We start from the raw sequence: 14,153 nt of genomic DNA on the forward strand, positions 1-14,153 counted from the left end.
CGTGAATAAAGATTTTTCTAAAGAAGATATGCAGTTGCCCAACAAGCACTTGAAACAGTGCTCAATATCCCTGATTATTAGAGAAATGCAAATCAAAACTACCATGAGATACTGTCTCACACCGGTCAGAATGGCCATCATTGATAAGTCCACAAATAACAAATGCTGGAGGGGGTATGGAGAAAAGGGAACTCTGCCGTACTGTTGATGGGAATGTAAGCTGGTACAACCACTATGGAGAACAGTATGGAGGCACTTTAGAAATCTATACATAGAACTACCATATGACCCAGCAATCCCACTCTTGGGCACATATCCAGACAAAACTTTCCTTGGAAAAGAAACATGCACCCACATGTTCAATGCAGCACTATTCATAGTAGCCAAGACATAGAAAGAACCCAGATGTCCATCAACAGATGATTGGATTAGGAAGATGTGGTATATATGCCCATTGGAATACTACTCAGCCATAAAAAAGAACAAAAGAATGCCATTTGCAGCAACATGGACAGAACTATCGACTCTCATACTGAGTGAAGTAGAAAGAGAAAGACAAATACCAAATTATATCACTTATATCTGGAATCTAATATATGGCACAAATGAACCTTTCCACAGAAAAGAAAATCATGGACTTGGAGAATAGACTTGTGGTTGCCCAGGGGGGAGCAAGACGGAGTTGGGTGGATTGGGTGCTTGGGGTTAACAGATGCAGCCTATTGCCTTTGGAATGGATTAGCAGTGAGATCCTGCTGTGTAGCACTGGGAACTATGTCTGGTCACTTATGATGGAGCATGATAATGTGAGAAAAAAGAATGTACACATGTATGCATAACTGGGTCACCATGTCGTGCTGTAGGAAAAAAAAAATAACGTATTGGAGAAATAAAAAATTAATCCATTTCAAGTAAATTGTCGATAGATATGCATGGATTTATTAATGTTACTGTTTTCTGGCTGTTTTGCATTTCCTATGTTTCTTTCTTCTTCTCTTGCCATCTTCCTTCATGAATTGTTTATTTTTTTGTAATGATATGCTTTGATTCCCTTCTCTTTTTCTTTTGTGGCATCTGGTCTAGTTTTTCTTTGCGGTTACCCTGAGGCTTACATAAGACATCTTATAGATGCTATAACCTCTTATACCTTAACTTTGTATACAAAAACTACCTTTTATTCGCCTCCCAAAGCATTGTATTTGTAGTGTCATAGTTCACTTTTTAAAATTTTTATTCTAGATTTAAGTTATTAATGAAGCACCATATTATAGGATTAGAGTATTCTGAATTTGACTTTATACTTGCTGTTAACATTGTCTTTAGCCTTAAGCATGTTCTTCCAGGATTTCTTATAAGGCAATTGAATGATGAACATCTTACCTTTTGTCTTGTCTGGGAAAGTTTTTTTTCCCAGTTTTTATTATTTTTTAAGGTTTTATTTAAGTATAGTTGATTTATAATGTTATAATTTCTGCTGTACAATAGAGTGATTCATTTATACGTATATACACACATCCACATCGATTCTTTTTCAGATTATTTTCCAATGTAGATTATTACAGTATTGGGTAGAATTCCCTGTGTTCTATAGAAGTTCCCTGTTGGCCAGTCATTCCATATATCACATTGTTCAGTTTTTAAACTAACCTTTATTTCTGAAGGACGACTTTACCAGGAGATTTTTTCTTGCTTTGTGCTTTTTTTTTTTTTTTTTTTTTTTTCCTTTTAGCATTTTTAAAGCATCATTCCTCTCTCTCCAGCTTAAAAGTTTTCTGCTGAGAAGTACACTGATAGCCTTACAGGGGATTCCCTTGTATAGGAGGTTTTTTTCCCCTTCTCCTGCTTTTTAAAATTGTTTTTGATTTTAGTCAGTTTTATTATATTTTGTTTTCGAGAAGATGATTTAGTGTTGAAATTTGGTAGTTCAGTATATGAGCTTCATGAATTTGAATTTCCAAATCTCCCCCCACATTTGGGTTATTTCTCAAATAAACCTTCTGCCTTATTTTTCCTCTCTTCTCCTGGGACTCTAGTCATGCACAGATTATTTCTTCTAGGGTATCCCATAATTATGTAGGTTTTCATTATTTTTTTCTTTGTTCCCCCAACTGGATAATTTCAAGTGATCTCTCCTTCACAGATTCTTTCCTGTGATTGATCCAATCTGATGTTGATGTTCCCTATTGTATTTTTCATTTTATTTGTCATATTCTTCAGCTCCCAAATATCTGTTTGGTTCTTTTTTATGATTCCTAGCTCTCTGTTAAACTTCTCATTTTGTTCATGTATTGTTTTTCTGATTTTGTGGAATTACCTTTGTGTATTTTCTTGTAGCTCAGTGAGCTTCCTTAAAAACACTATTTTGAATTATTTTTTAGTGATCACTGGAAAATTGTTTTCCTCTAGTGGTGTCATGTTTCTTTGATTTTTCATGTTCCTTGAAATGGAAGTCATACATTACTGTCTTCATATTTGAGGAAGTTGTAACCTCCTCCAAAATTAATTAAGTGGCTTTGGGAGAGAAATTCCTTTTTTCAGCCATCTTAGGGATTCTGAGGTTTTCTCAGATCTTTTCTGTGGGCAGGCCTGTTCTACACTTTTTGTTCCCTTTTGTGAGGGTACTCAATATTGTATAGTTTCTCTTAATCTTATAAGCTAGGATGGGTGCCAGTAGCCTCCCAGTTGCTCGCTTTCCCTAGGGTAGTGTTAAAAGCTCTAGTGTGCTCCTTTCTCCCAGTCCTTGCAGAGTTGGTTGGCTTTCTGCATGTGCTAATAGCTGTCTCAAATGCTTACTTTTACCACCTTCAGGGTGTGCACAGGAGGCTTGGCCCTAGGATGAGGGGGTGTGTGGGTAAAAAGCATAGGTTGGTTGGGGGATCCATAGGTAAGGAGTCTTCAGCATCTCATGGGCAGACTTCCTGGTGGATTCCCTGAGTATACCTTTGATATGTTCCATTCTGAGCGATGGCTGCTATTTTCCTAGCCACGCACCATCTCCTAGTTGTTCAGTTCATGACTCAGTACTCTGGGTGGATTGAGAAAGAAGTGTGTCTCTGGTAGCATACCACACAGCTGGGCAAGCTGGACGCTCACTTTCCCCTGTAGGAGAAGTCACAGAGAGGCTCTCTTGGCTCCATGCTCTGATGTTCTGGAGGAGTAGTGATCTAGATACATTGAAACTGTTCGTCTTACACACTTCAAAGCACTCTTTCCATGAGCAATGGTCAATTTTGTTTTTTTTTTTTTTTGGTTGGGGGAAGAATGTGGAAAAGTCTTATCCCACCATAATGATTACTTCCATGTAACTGAAACAAAAGTTCTTAAAAAAATCAGAGTGCTATATATAAATTATATTACATGTAGATAAAAACTTTTGGAAAAGTGTAAACTAAAACTAGGTCAGGAAGAAATATATTAAACATTTGCAAATCCTTGAGAGCCAACAAGATCAGTAATTCTTTAGCAAATATTCATCAACTGTTAGTCAAGATTTTTTAGAGAATGGTAAAAGAGAAAACTACCCAACTTCTTTTATGAGGTTCTGGTATCATTTATATTAAAGTTTGGGTTTTTTTTTAAGAACATGGTTCCAGTTTAGTTCTGAAAATTTTTATTTTCCTCTTAGAAATTAAGGACATAATGAAGAACAATAAAACCTCTGCAAAATTAACTTCCAAATGAAGTTTTGGAAAACAGAGAAAACTAACCCATACTCCAAAGTACCTGTAAATTTTGTCAAAAACAACTGAAACAAGCTCAGCTTGTATAAGATGCTCTTTTTTTGTCAGGGCCCTTTTTCACTGAGAGAAACAAAGGGTGCTAAAGGGACTGCTGTTAGTGGCAGATCTCAAAAATAGGCAGGAAATATTTGTTCCCAGAAAATGGGGACTGTGCTCTGAGAAGGAACAGCTATGATCTGGAACTTGTTTGGATACAGAAGGATGACCTGGAGAGGTGGTAAATGACAGCTCAGGCAGTCCTGGGGAACCAGCGTGGCAGAACTCAGAAAGTACAGGCACAGATAGATCCAGTAAAGTGAGTGAATTACCTTTGAAATGATGATTATGTTTCTTACTGGCAGAGGATCATAAGAAATCAAGGGGAGTGAAGATTGTAGTAGAAGCCTTCCTGAACTTGCTCGGTTGCTCAGAGACAAAAGAGGTGTGACTACGCAGAAGTGATATATTTTAAGTAAACGGCCACTCTCTGTAACAACGAAAATTAAACCACTGAGCCATGAAATCTCTTCCCATCCCAGAGTAGTCTCCAGTTATTAGCTGGTTCAATGAAAATGGACCTTATTCAAATATAAGCAATAATGACAGTATCAACCAAGGACTTAGCACAGTAGCTGTTTATATCTATTTTAAGAAAATAATTTGTAAATGCAAGCAATGTTTCACTACAGGTAAAGGAAATTTACCAGAAACATGTTGCCACAAAGGTCAGTGAAATTCTAAAAATCACTCTGATGTAGATAATGAAATATAGCCATCAAAAAAGAATGTTAAGTCCAGATATGTAAATTTAGAGAAGAGATAGCAAAAAATAGGAGGCAGTAACATGGCACATGGCAAATCCTGTTTATGAACATAGACATAAAAAGCTTTTAAAATGTGTTACCAACCCAGTTTAGCTATATATAAAATAGCAAAAGGTAGGTTGCAGGAATGGCTCATTCAGCATTTTCAAATTAATTAAAAACTAGGTACTGTAGAAATTAGAATTCATCATTCTTGATTTTAAGAGGTTAGCCTTAACCTTATTATGAAAGTTTGCTTATAGCTGTCTTAAATTTCTAGCAAATATCTTAGTAGTGATAATTTAAAATGATGCCCATAGTCACCTACTTTTCATCATTTTACTAGTGGTCTTATTGCAAAAGAACAGAAAAAGAAATATAGGGAATAAAGTATAAAGAAAGAGACATTATTTACTTAAGATAATATTTGCCTGTGATACAATTGTCCACACAGAAATTTCATCACAAAATTCATCAGTATTTATAGAGAACTGGTAATAAATTTCAAGTTGAATAGTTTTCTGAATTCAATCAAGGTCAAGATCCAAAAATCATTTGGATTTTCACATAGTAAACAATTTAGATATGTAATTAAAAATAAAATCTCTTTCCCAATATGAAGAGGAAAAGTAATGGTACTTAAAAGTAACAAAAGATGTTAAATAATATCAAAAATGAAGCTATATAATACATATGTATATAAATTTATGTATTTATAGCTAATTGTCAATTTGTTCCTTTTGCCTTCTTGCAGTAGCTGCTCATCCACTTTTCTTTTCAACAGAGTATTAGTGGTCTTTATGACTGTTTAGATGTAATAGGACAGACTAATAAGCAGACCAGGCAGGTCACCTTAAAGCAGCCACCTTCTGCAATAATAGCTAGAGTCTAGAAATTCAGACAGAACCTCTATGGACTTATGGTAGATAAATGCAAATTTATAGTTTTGGCTTTTTAGAGTAAGGAAAATAAGATTTTTTTTCAAGGAAATTTTAAAAATATTTTCTCACTTTATGGTAGTTGAGGCAAAAGAGATTACGACTCTAATGTAATTGGTTACTCTCTGGTCAGTCTCAGTCAATGAAGTCATTAAGTTTAAAAGTGTTTGGGGTTTTACAATCAGGCCAGTTTTCAGGTTGCTTCATTCAGTAAAGATATCCAGACTTTCCTCTGAATCCTTGAAAGCTAATGAGCTGGCATAACAGAAGATATTCTAACTTTCGCAGACACATACTTGAGAAGAAAATCTTGGCAGGTAGGTCTACTCCCCAATGGCAGCCTTTCAGAAGTCGGTAACAGGCTGCAGAGAACAGACATGTTTTCAAACAGTATGTTGAAACAGTATTTCAAACAATATGTTTGAAATTACTCTGAATATAAAATGTTGAATTATACATATTTCTGGTGTTTTTTTTTTGTTTTGTTTTGTTTTTTCCCTTATCTGCTGATGGCTTATGAAAGCTATTCAAAGCACTTAAACAGTGAGGTCAGATATATAATTCAAATCTTCTTTACCATTTTTCTTTGTGTATAAAGACTGAATTTAAGTGAAAAACTGGATTTGTTCAGTTCCAATGTTTCTTAATCCTGTTCTTATAAAATTAAGAGGCTCTCCAAAAATGCTGAACCATTTATCTTATATATTTGTCTGTTTAAAACAACCCATATCCCAATTCCCTTTGGTAATGAGAATGTATTTTTAAATAATTTTGACAAAATATTGTCGTCTTATTTGTAGAAACTCTTGATGAAAGCCTTGGATTGCATAATAAAATGAAAGCTCCTAAAATAAAAATAGTAATGAACTGTACAACAGCAGACCACTTCTGTAATGGAAAAAAATTTATGCTGAAGGAAAATAAGGAGAAAAACAGTTTGGTGAAAGCTCACTTCTTAGTAAAGAACCAAACCACATACAATTTAGCAGTTGTGTTTTCTTATCATTGAACCTATATGGAAGTACCTCTGGGATTAAGAGTCCTTACTTCAGGGCAGACTGTATTCTATGACTGGTGGATTTTTGTTCTTTGGGTTTTTTTCTTTTTCATTATCATATTCATTTTACTGTATATGACTCACAGAAAGTATATACTGGGGAGAGGAAGCTATTCATAGTGCTTTAGGGATAGGATAGAGACAAAGCTTGCAATTTCCTGGCATAGAGGAACTAACATACGTAAATGTTAAAACATCTCCAGAATATACCAACAACCCACACAACACAGCAGCAAAAAAAGCAAAAACAAAAAAAGAAACAACCCAAGTGAAAAATGGGCGGAAGACCTAAATAGACATTTCTCCTACAAAGATATACGGATGGCCATCAGGCATATGAAAAAATGCTCAACATCACTAATTTTAACTGCTATGAGGTACCACCTCACAACAGTCAGAATGGCCCTCATTAACTAGTCAATAAATAACAAAAACAGGAGAGGGTGTAGAGAAAAGTTACCCTCCTTCAGTGTTGGTAGGAATATAAATTGATACAACCACTGTGGAAAACAGTGTGGAAGTACCTCAGAAAACTAAATATAAAACTTCCTTATGATCTAGCAGTCCCACTCCTGGGCCTATATGCAGACAAAACATGAATTCAAAAAGATACATGCACCTCTATGTTCATTGCAGCGCTATTCACAATAGCCAAAACATGGATACAACCTAAATGTCTATCAACAGATGAATGGATTAAGAAGATAGGTATGTGTGTGTATATATATATACAAACTACTCAGCCATAAAAAGGACAAAAGTAATGCCATTTGCAGCAATATGGCTGGAACTAGAGATTCTCATACTAAGTGAAGTAAGTCAGAAAGAGAAAGACAAATACCATATGATATCACCTATTTGTAGAATCTAAAATATGACACAGATGATCCTATCTACAAAACAAAAACAGATCATTGCCAAGGAGGGCCAACTAGTGGTTGCCATGGGGGAGTGGGAGGGCGTGGGATGGACAGGCAGTTTGGGGTTGGTGGTTGCCAACTGTTACATGTGGAATGGATGGGCACTGGGGCCCTACTCTGCAGCACTGGGCCACTTTGCTGTACAACAGAAATTGAAGAAACATTGTAAATCGGCTATATATTTTTTTTTTTTGAAAAAAAAAAACCACAGATGTTAGAGCTTCCTGGTTTTGAGTTTTAAAAAAATAAGTAAGGGAGTATTTATAAATTCTTCCTCGTTTCATGCTTCCTAAGGGGGAAAAATGCTTGTTAACTACTATTTAATGGTGCTGATGATTGTTCACAGAGCTGAATATGCGTTGGCTATAGTTTGGTGTCACTCTGCTTTCCATACTCCCTTCATCCCCTAAAGATGGAGGATGATGGAAAATAAGCATGCACATTACCTGCTTCATGGTGAGGTTAAAATAGAGTGGATGTGTAAAATATTGAATTGCATCAGTATATAACTTCAGAGAAAATGTAGAATAGATATATATAGTTTATGGTTTTCATAAAGAAATGTCGACTTGGAATATCAAAGTGAGTTAAAAATGTTATGTTTTGTAGCCCTTAATGCAGTTCTTCATGGCAACCTAAATCTTTGCAGTGATGGCTGTCATTTCAGAGCAGCAGTATTAGTGTGCTGAGTAGTTAATCATTTCAAAACACTTGCACACAAAATCCTAAGAATCTGCGATTAAAATCATGAAAGATAAAACATTATTCAATAACCCAAACCTTATTATCACAGTAAATCTCAGTTGGATAGAAGCTGTTTTCTGCCTTTTAACACTGATACTTTGTACTGTAGGATGATGCATATACCTTAATGTTTCTTCTGTCTCAAAGAAATTATATCAGTTTTATTATGTAAATTGTATTTATAACTCAGAAAAGCTCAAGATTAATATAAATTATTACACAGTGCCCACAACTCACAAAAGGTTATTTGGCATTTACACATTGTGAGGTATCAATAAAAATGTATTTTTTGTGACCATTCTACAACTACAGGGCAGATCTGACTTCAAATGGAATAAAATAAACTCCTTTTTATGTCACATGTAATATCATACAGGTACTATCTCTGTGGCATACGGTTTTGCTCTGGAGTGAGAAGAAAATAATTGCTGTTAATGTTTTTTTCCAGTAAAGTAACTTTCAACAGACAACTTTTCACATCAGGCATTTGATTCATTTGGCCATCCGAAGATGGGTGTTCTGTTTAAAAATAAGTAATTTCTATAATAGTCAAATATATATTTTAATAAGTATGAGGAGTATGGCAACAATATAATAGAATGAATTATATTCCATTCCATTTAGAGTATACTTTTTAGAGTATACTTTTCTTAGTAAATCTAGCTCTTAATTTTCTCTAAAAAGGATAGGTAACAGACTCAATAAACTTAAACATTTAAAAATTATTTGTAAATGGACAGACCTGCTTTTTTTTTTTAACATTTGAATGTGGTTTCCTGAGATTTTTGCTTTTTAATTATGAAAATCCAGTACATGGAGTGACCAACGCACTTCAGTATTCCATGCCACTGCTAATTTCTTCTTAATCCAACTCAATGATGGTTATAAATACTGTTTGTCAAAACAGCTATCCTTAGTGTGTAATTCCTTTCCATAGCATTAAATATTTACTCTTAAGAGGCTTTTCTTGGTAGTTGAAAGGACCATAAAGAAACTTCCTTCCTTTTTCCTTAAAAATGAAACATATAGGTTGAGTGATATGAAATAATGATCATGTAATATAATCTTATAAATTTGCTATCAACAATTCACTTGTGAGTAGGAAAAATGAATAGTGTAAATCTCCTGACATAGTTGTCTGTTGATACTCTGGTCATTTACATCACCTATTTAATAAGTAAATAGATAAATCATTAAGTTATTTCTAATGTAATAACATTTTAAAGACATGGACTATACAAAGGATTGTATAAAATGTAGATACAATATTTATTTTTTTCTGTACAGTTGGTATTTAATGTTTCAACTTCACTAATAGCTTATTTAACTCTTGGTCTTTTTAAAATTTTATGTTTTACAGATGAAAACTATTTTTTCAAAGCTATATCAACTGCATAGTGTACATCTATGAAACAAATTTAAATCCAAGAGTTGAAAGCATGATTTTTTTTTATTTTTTTAAATATGAAACTATGTTTCCCCAAACTAAATCTCCAATGAAATCTCATTGTGTAGAATAGTTAAAAGCACAATTGCTGTAGTTGATGTTGGCATCAAATCAGTGAATGTAATACATCATATTAACAAAATGAAGAATAAAAATAAGAGCATCTCAAGAGATGCAGAAAAAACATTTGACAAAAAATTCAACATCCATTTTTTTCATAAGATTTCTCTTACTGTACAGCATGGTGACCCAGTTACACATACATGTGTACATTCTTTTGTTCTCATATTATCATGCCCCATCATAAGTGACTAGACATAGTTCCCAGTGCTACACAGCAGGATCTCATTGCTAATCCATTTCAAAGGCAATAGTCTGCATCTATTAACCCCAAGCACCCCATCCATCCCAATCCCTCCTGCTCTCCCTTGGCCACCATGAGTCTATTCTCCAAGTCTATGATTTTCTTTTCCGTGGAAAGTTTCATTTGTGCCGTATATTAGATTCCAGGTATGTTTTTAAAAATTCCATTTACAATTATCAAAAAAAAAACCCCTGAGAAATAGAAGAAATAATCCTATAATTTGTATGGAACCACAAAAGACCCTGAAGAGGCAAAGCAATCTTGAGAGCAAAATTGGAAGCATCATGATCCCAGATTTCAAAGTTTACTATAATCAAAACAGTATGGTATTGGAATTAAAAATGGACACATAGTAAGTGGAACAGAATAGAAAAAACACACATATCACAGAGGAGCCAAGCATAGGCGTTGGAGAAAGGACAGTCTCTTCAATGCATGGTGTTGGGAAAGCTGCACAGCCGCATGAGAAGCACTCTTCTCTCATCCCATACACAAAAATTAACTCAGAATGGATAAAAGACTTGAGTGTAAGACCTGAAACCATAAAACTCCAAGACGAAAACCTAGGTGGTAAGGTTTTTGATATTGTTCATGGTGATAATTTTTTGTATTTGACATAAAAAGCCAAGACAAAAAAAAAAAAAAGGCAAAAATGAACAAGTGGGATTGTATCAACCTAAGAAGCATCTGCACAGCAAAGGAAACCAACAAAATGAAAAGGCAGCTTACTGAATAGGGGAAAATATTTGCAATTCATATATATGATAAGCGGTTAACATCCAAAATATATAAAGAACTCATACAACTCAATAGCAAAAACAATTCAATTCAAAAATAGGTGCAGGGTCTGAATAGACATTTTTCTAAAGAGAGATACACGTGTGAAAAGATGCTCAATGTTACTAATCATCAGGGAAATGAAAATAAAAATCACATGAGATATCACTTCATACCTGTCAGAAGTTATTATTAAAAAGTCAAGGAACAACAGGTGTTGGCAAGGATATGGAGAAAAGGGAATCCTCATGCGTTGTTGGTGAGAATATAAATTGGCATAGCCACTGTGGAAAAAAGTATGGAAGTTCCTCAAAAAATTAAAAATAGAGCCACTATATAATCCAGAAATTCCACTTCTAGATATGTATTCAAAGATAACAAAAGCATTAATTCAGAAAATATATGCACTGCTATGGTCACTGCAGCATTATTTACAATAGCCAAGATACGCAAACAACCCAAGTGTCCATCAGTAAATGAATGTATGAAGACTTTCTGGTATATACAGTGAATACTACTAAAGCCATTACAAAATGAGATCTCAGAGTTCCCTTTGTGGCTCAGAGGAAGGAACCCACCTAGTATCCATGAGGTTGTGGGTTCAATTCCTGGCCTCGCTCAGTGGGTTTAAGATCTGGCATTGTTGTGTCTGTGGCATAGGCCAGCAGCTGCAGTTCCAATTCGACCTCTAGCCTGGGAACTTGCATATGCCGCAGGTGTGGCACTAAAAAGCAGAAACAAAAACAAAAAATAAAATAAAATCTTGTTACTTGTTACAGCGTGGATGGACCTTGAGGGCATTATGCTGCTATACAAAGTTAAATGAGTCAACAGAGAAAGACATACGTGCAGTTTAACCTGTAACCCATGTTGGTTAAAAAAATATGTTTATGTAAAAATTAACTGAACTCTACTCTTATGAATCATGTCCTGTTTTACATGAATATTTTTTAGTAAATAGCTACAAAAGTAAAATTGTAGCTAAATTAGTTATAAAAATTTAAATTTTCAGATTAATGAGATCACTGAAGTACTGGACATTTCAATAGTTAAAACCAAAAATGGAAATATCAATTATACTCTTTAGAGAAAGTGTTTTTTCCATTAACATAGGCCACTTTGCATTTTAGAAGTTTGTTTATTTAGTATTTTGTTGTGTTTTGAAAAGTGCCACAGCTCTGTGTATGATTATAAATACAGTAAATACATCTGTTACTATTTGAAAATGACTTAGCAGACAGAGTAAACATGTTTAAACCTGCTTTCGTTTTATTTAACCATTTCTTGGAATCTTGAATAAATCATGTTTTGAGATGAATTTAAAAATTCTACAACAAATCACAGATAGTAGAGCTATTGCTATTTAGTTTTAATATCATTTTAAAATTTGAGCATTTTCCCTTATGTGTAAGTAAAATTTGTAACATTGTAATATGTATGTTCTCTTATTAATATATTAAATCACCAAACCTAGTATGGATCTAGTAGCTACCGTAATTTTGAAGTGGTTATGAGAATAAACAATATTTTGGGATATCTACTATAACTGTTATTTCCCCATTGACAAAAATCACAGGTACTGCTAAAACTATTGTGATCTGTCAACTACATTCATAGTTGAAGGAAATTTTATACTTAGTGAAAATGAAGGTTTGTTTTTATCCCATTTAAGTACACAGATCTCCTTCCACCACTGCATTATATGCATGGGCCCCTTGGAGTCTGTGCTGCTCTATTATTTGAACTATTTCTGCCCTTGTCTAAGACTAACACTCTCTCTGTGTACTAGATTTTATCCCCTCTCATCTGTTCAGTGACAGTGCTGCAACAATTTTCCCCTCTTTCACTGTCATCCTTATTTTTTTCTTTCATTACTTTTATTCTTCTTAGCAATTCAGATACTTATTTATCCTAAAGGGACACACTGCTTTCTCTTCCAGATGTTCTATTTACCTGATCCCTTTTACAGCAAAATTAAACAGCTGTCTACATTGTTTCCTTCTTTTCTGATAAGGCATTTACCCCACTCGTCCACTGAAAATGTTCTTTCAAGGGCACAAATATTTTCTGGGGAAATAAATTCAATTTTAGTTCTGGGTCTTCATATCATTGATTTCTTGTGAGACTGAACATAACTGATCTCATCCAGAATCACTTTTCTTCACTTGTCTTCCAGGAGGCCACATTTGTACTTTTCCTTACTACTGTAATTGTTCCTTCTTAATCGTCTTTGCTCGTTCACTTTTTTATCTACTACACTTCTTATTTTAGAGTGACCGGGGGTTTGGATTTTGGTCATCTTCTCTACCTATATTTATTTCCTTAGTGTCCAGCTTTAAAGCTTTAAATACATTATTGAATCCCAAATTTTATCTTGGGGCCAATTCTTCTCCATAAACTCCAGACTGATAATTCCAGTTTGCTTATACTATACCTCTACCTGGAAGTTTATCAGGTTTCTCAAAATGAACAGGTACAGAGGTACAGAACGGACTCCTCAGTCCCCAAACCTAATTTTCCCATAGCCTTTGACTTCTCAGTTAATAGCAACTTTTTTTTTCTCAATTATTGAAGTTGAAAACTTTGTGGTCTTCTTTCACCACTTATTTCCTCCCTTTTCCTAACCTTTCAGAAAATCTCATTGACTCTTCCTTCAAAATATTTCCACATTCCCAACTATTTCTCACTGTACCTACTACCTTTGTTTAAGCTCTCATTATTTCTTAATCCACTTTTGCAGCAGCCTTTTAACTAGTTCCTGGTTCCACCTTTATCTAACCTATGAGGATCTGGGCTCTAGCCCTGCCTTGTTACTCCACCAACCTTAGCCATTTTTTGCTACTCGTCAGCTGTCCTTCAGTCCTCTTGACTTCTTTACTCATTTTTTCTAAAACATGCCAGACATTCTCCTTCAGTAGAGCCTGATTCATGGTCTGTTCCCTCTTCCCTAGATACTTACATGGCTTGTGGACATTGTCTTCAGATCTCTGCCAAAAATGCCACTCATTATTAGATTGCAGCCCTTCTCTCATGATGTTTTCTACCTTCCCTGTTTTACTTTTCAACACACTTACCATTGCCTAAGAATTGCATTTCTATTGAATATACTCCAGCTCAAAGAATCCTTACTTCATTGTATCCAGTCTTGTTAGTACAAGTCCATCAAAGGCATTCCTCATTTCTGTTGCAGTTTTTTGATTGCTAATATTTTTTTTTCTCAGAATTTCCATTTGTGCCTACCTTACCCATCCATTTTTGCATGTTGTCCACTTTTTCCATTAAAGCTATTAGAACATATTGTAGGATAATGTGAGAAAAAGAGTGTATATGTATATGTATAACTGGGTCACTTTGCTGTACAGCATAAATTGACAGAACATCATG

General features: G+C 34.5%; 1 protein-coding gene across 5 annotated transcripts in view; it reads left to right on the forward strand.

Annotated features, from left to right (window-relative positions):
* The window catches only part of TUSC3 (tumor suppressor candidate 3), a 195,891-nt gene that overhangs the window by 91,516 nt on the left and 90,222 nt on the right, over positions 1-14,153 (forward strand). The gene's annotated exons all lie outside the window — the stretch shown is intronic.

Source organism: Sus scrofa, chromosome 17 (genome assembly GCF_054392235.1).
Source record: "Sus scrofa isolate SSC_HxYL_T2T_F1_AM1 chromosome 17, Sscrofa_HxYL_maternal_Yorkshire_Landrace_v2.0, whole genome shotgun sequence".
Classification (NCBI taxonomy): domain Eukaryota; kingdom Metazoa; phylum Chordata; class Mammalia; order Artiodactyla; family Suidae; genus Sus; species Sus scrofa.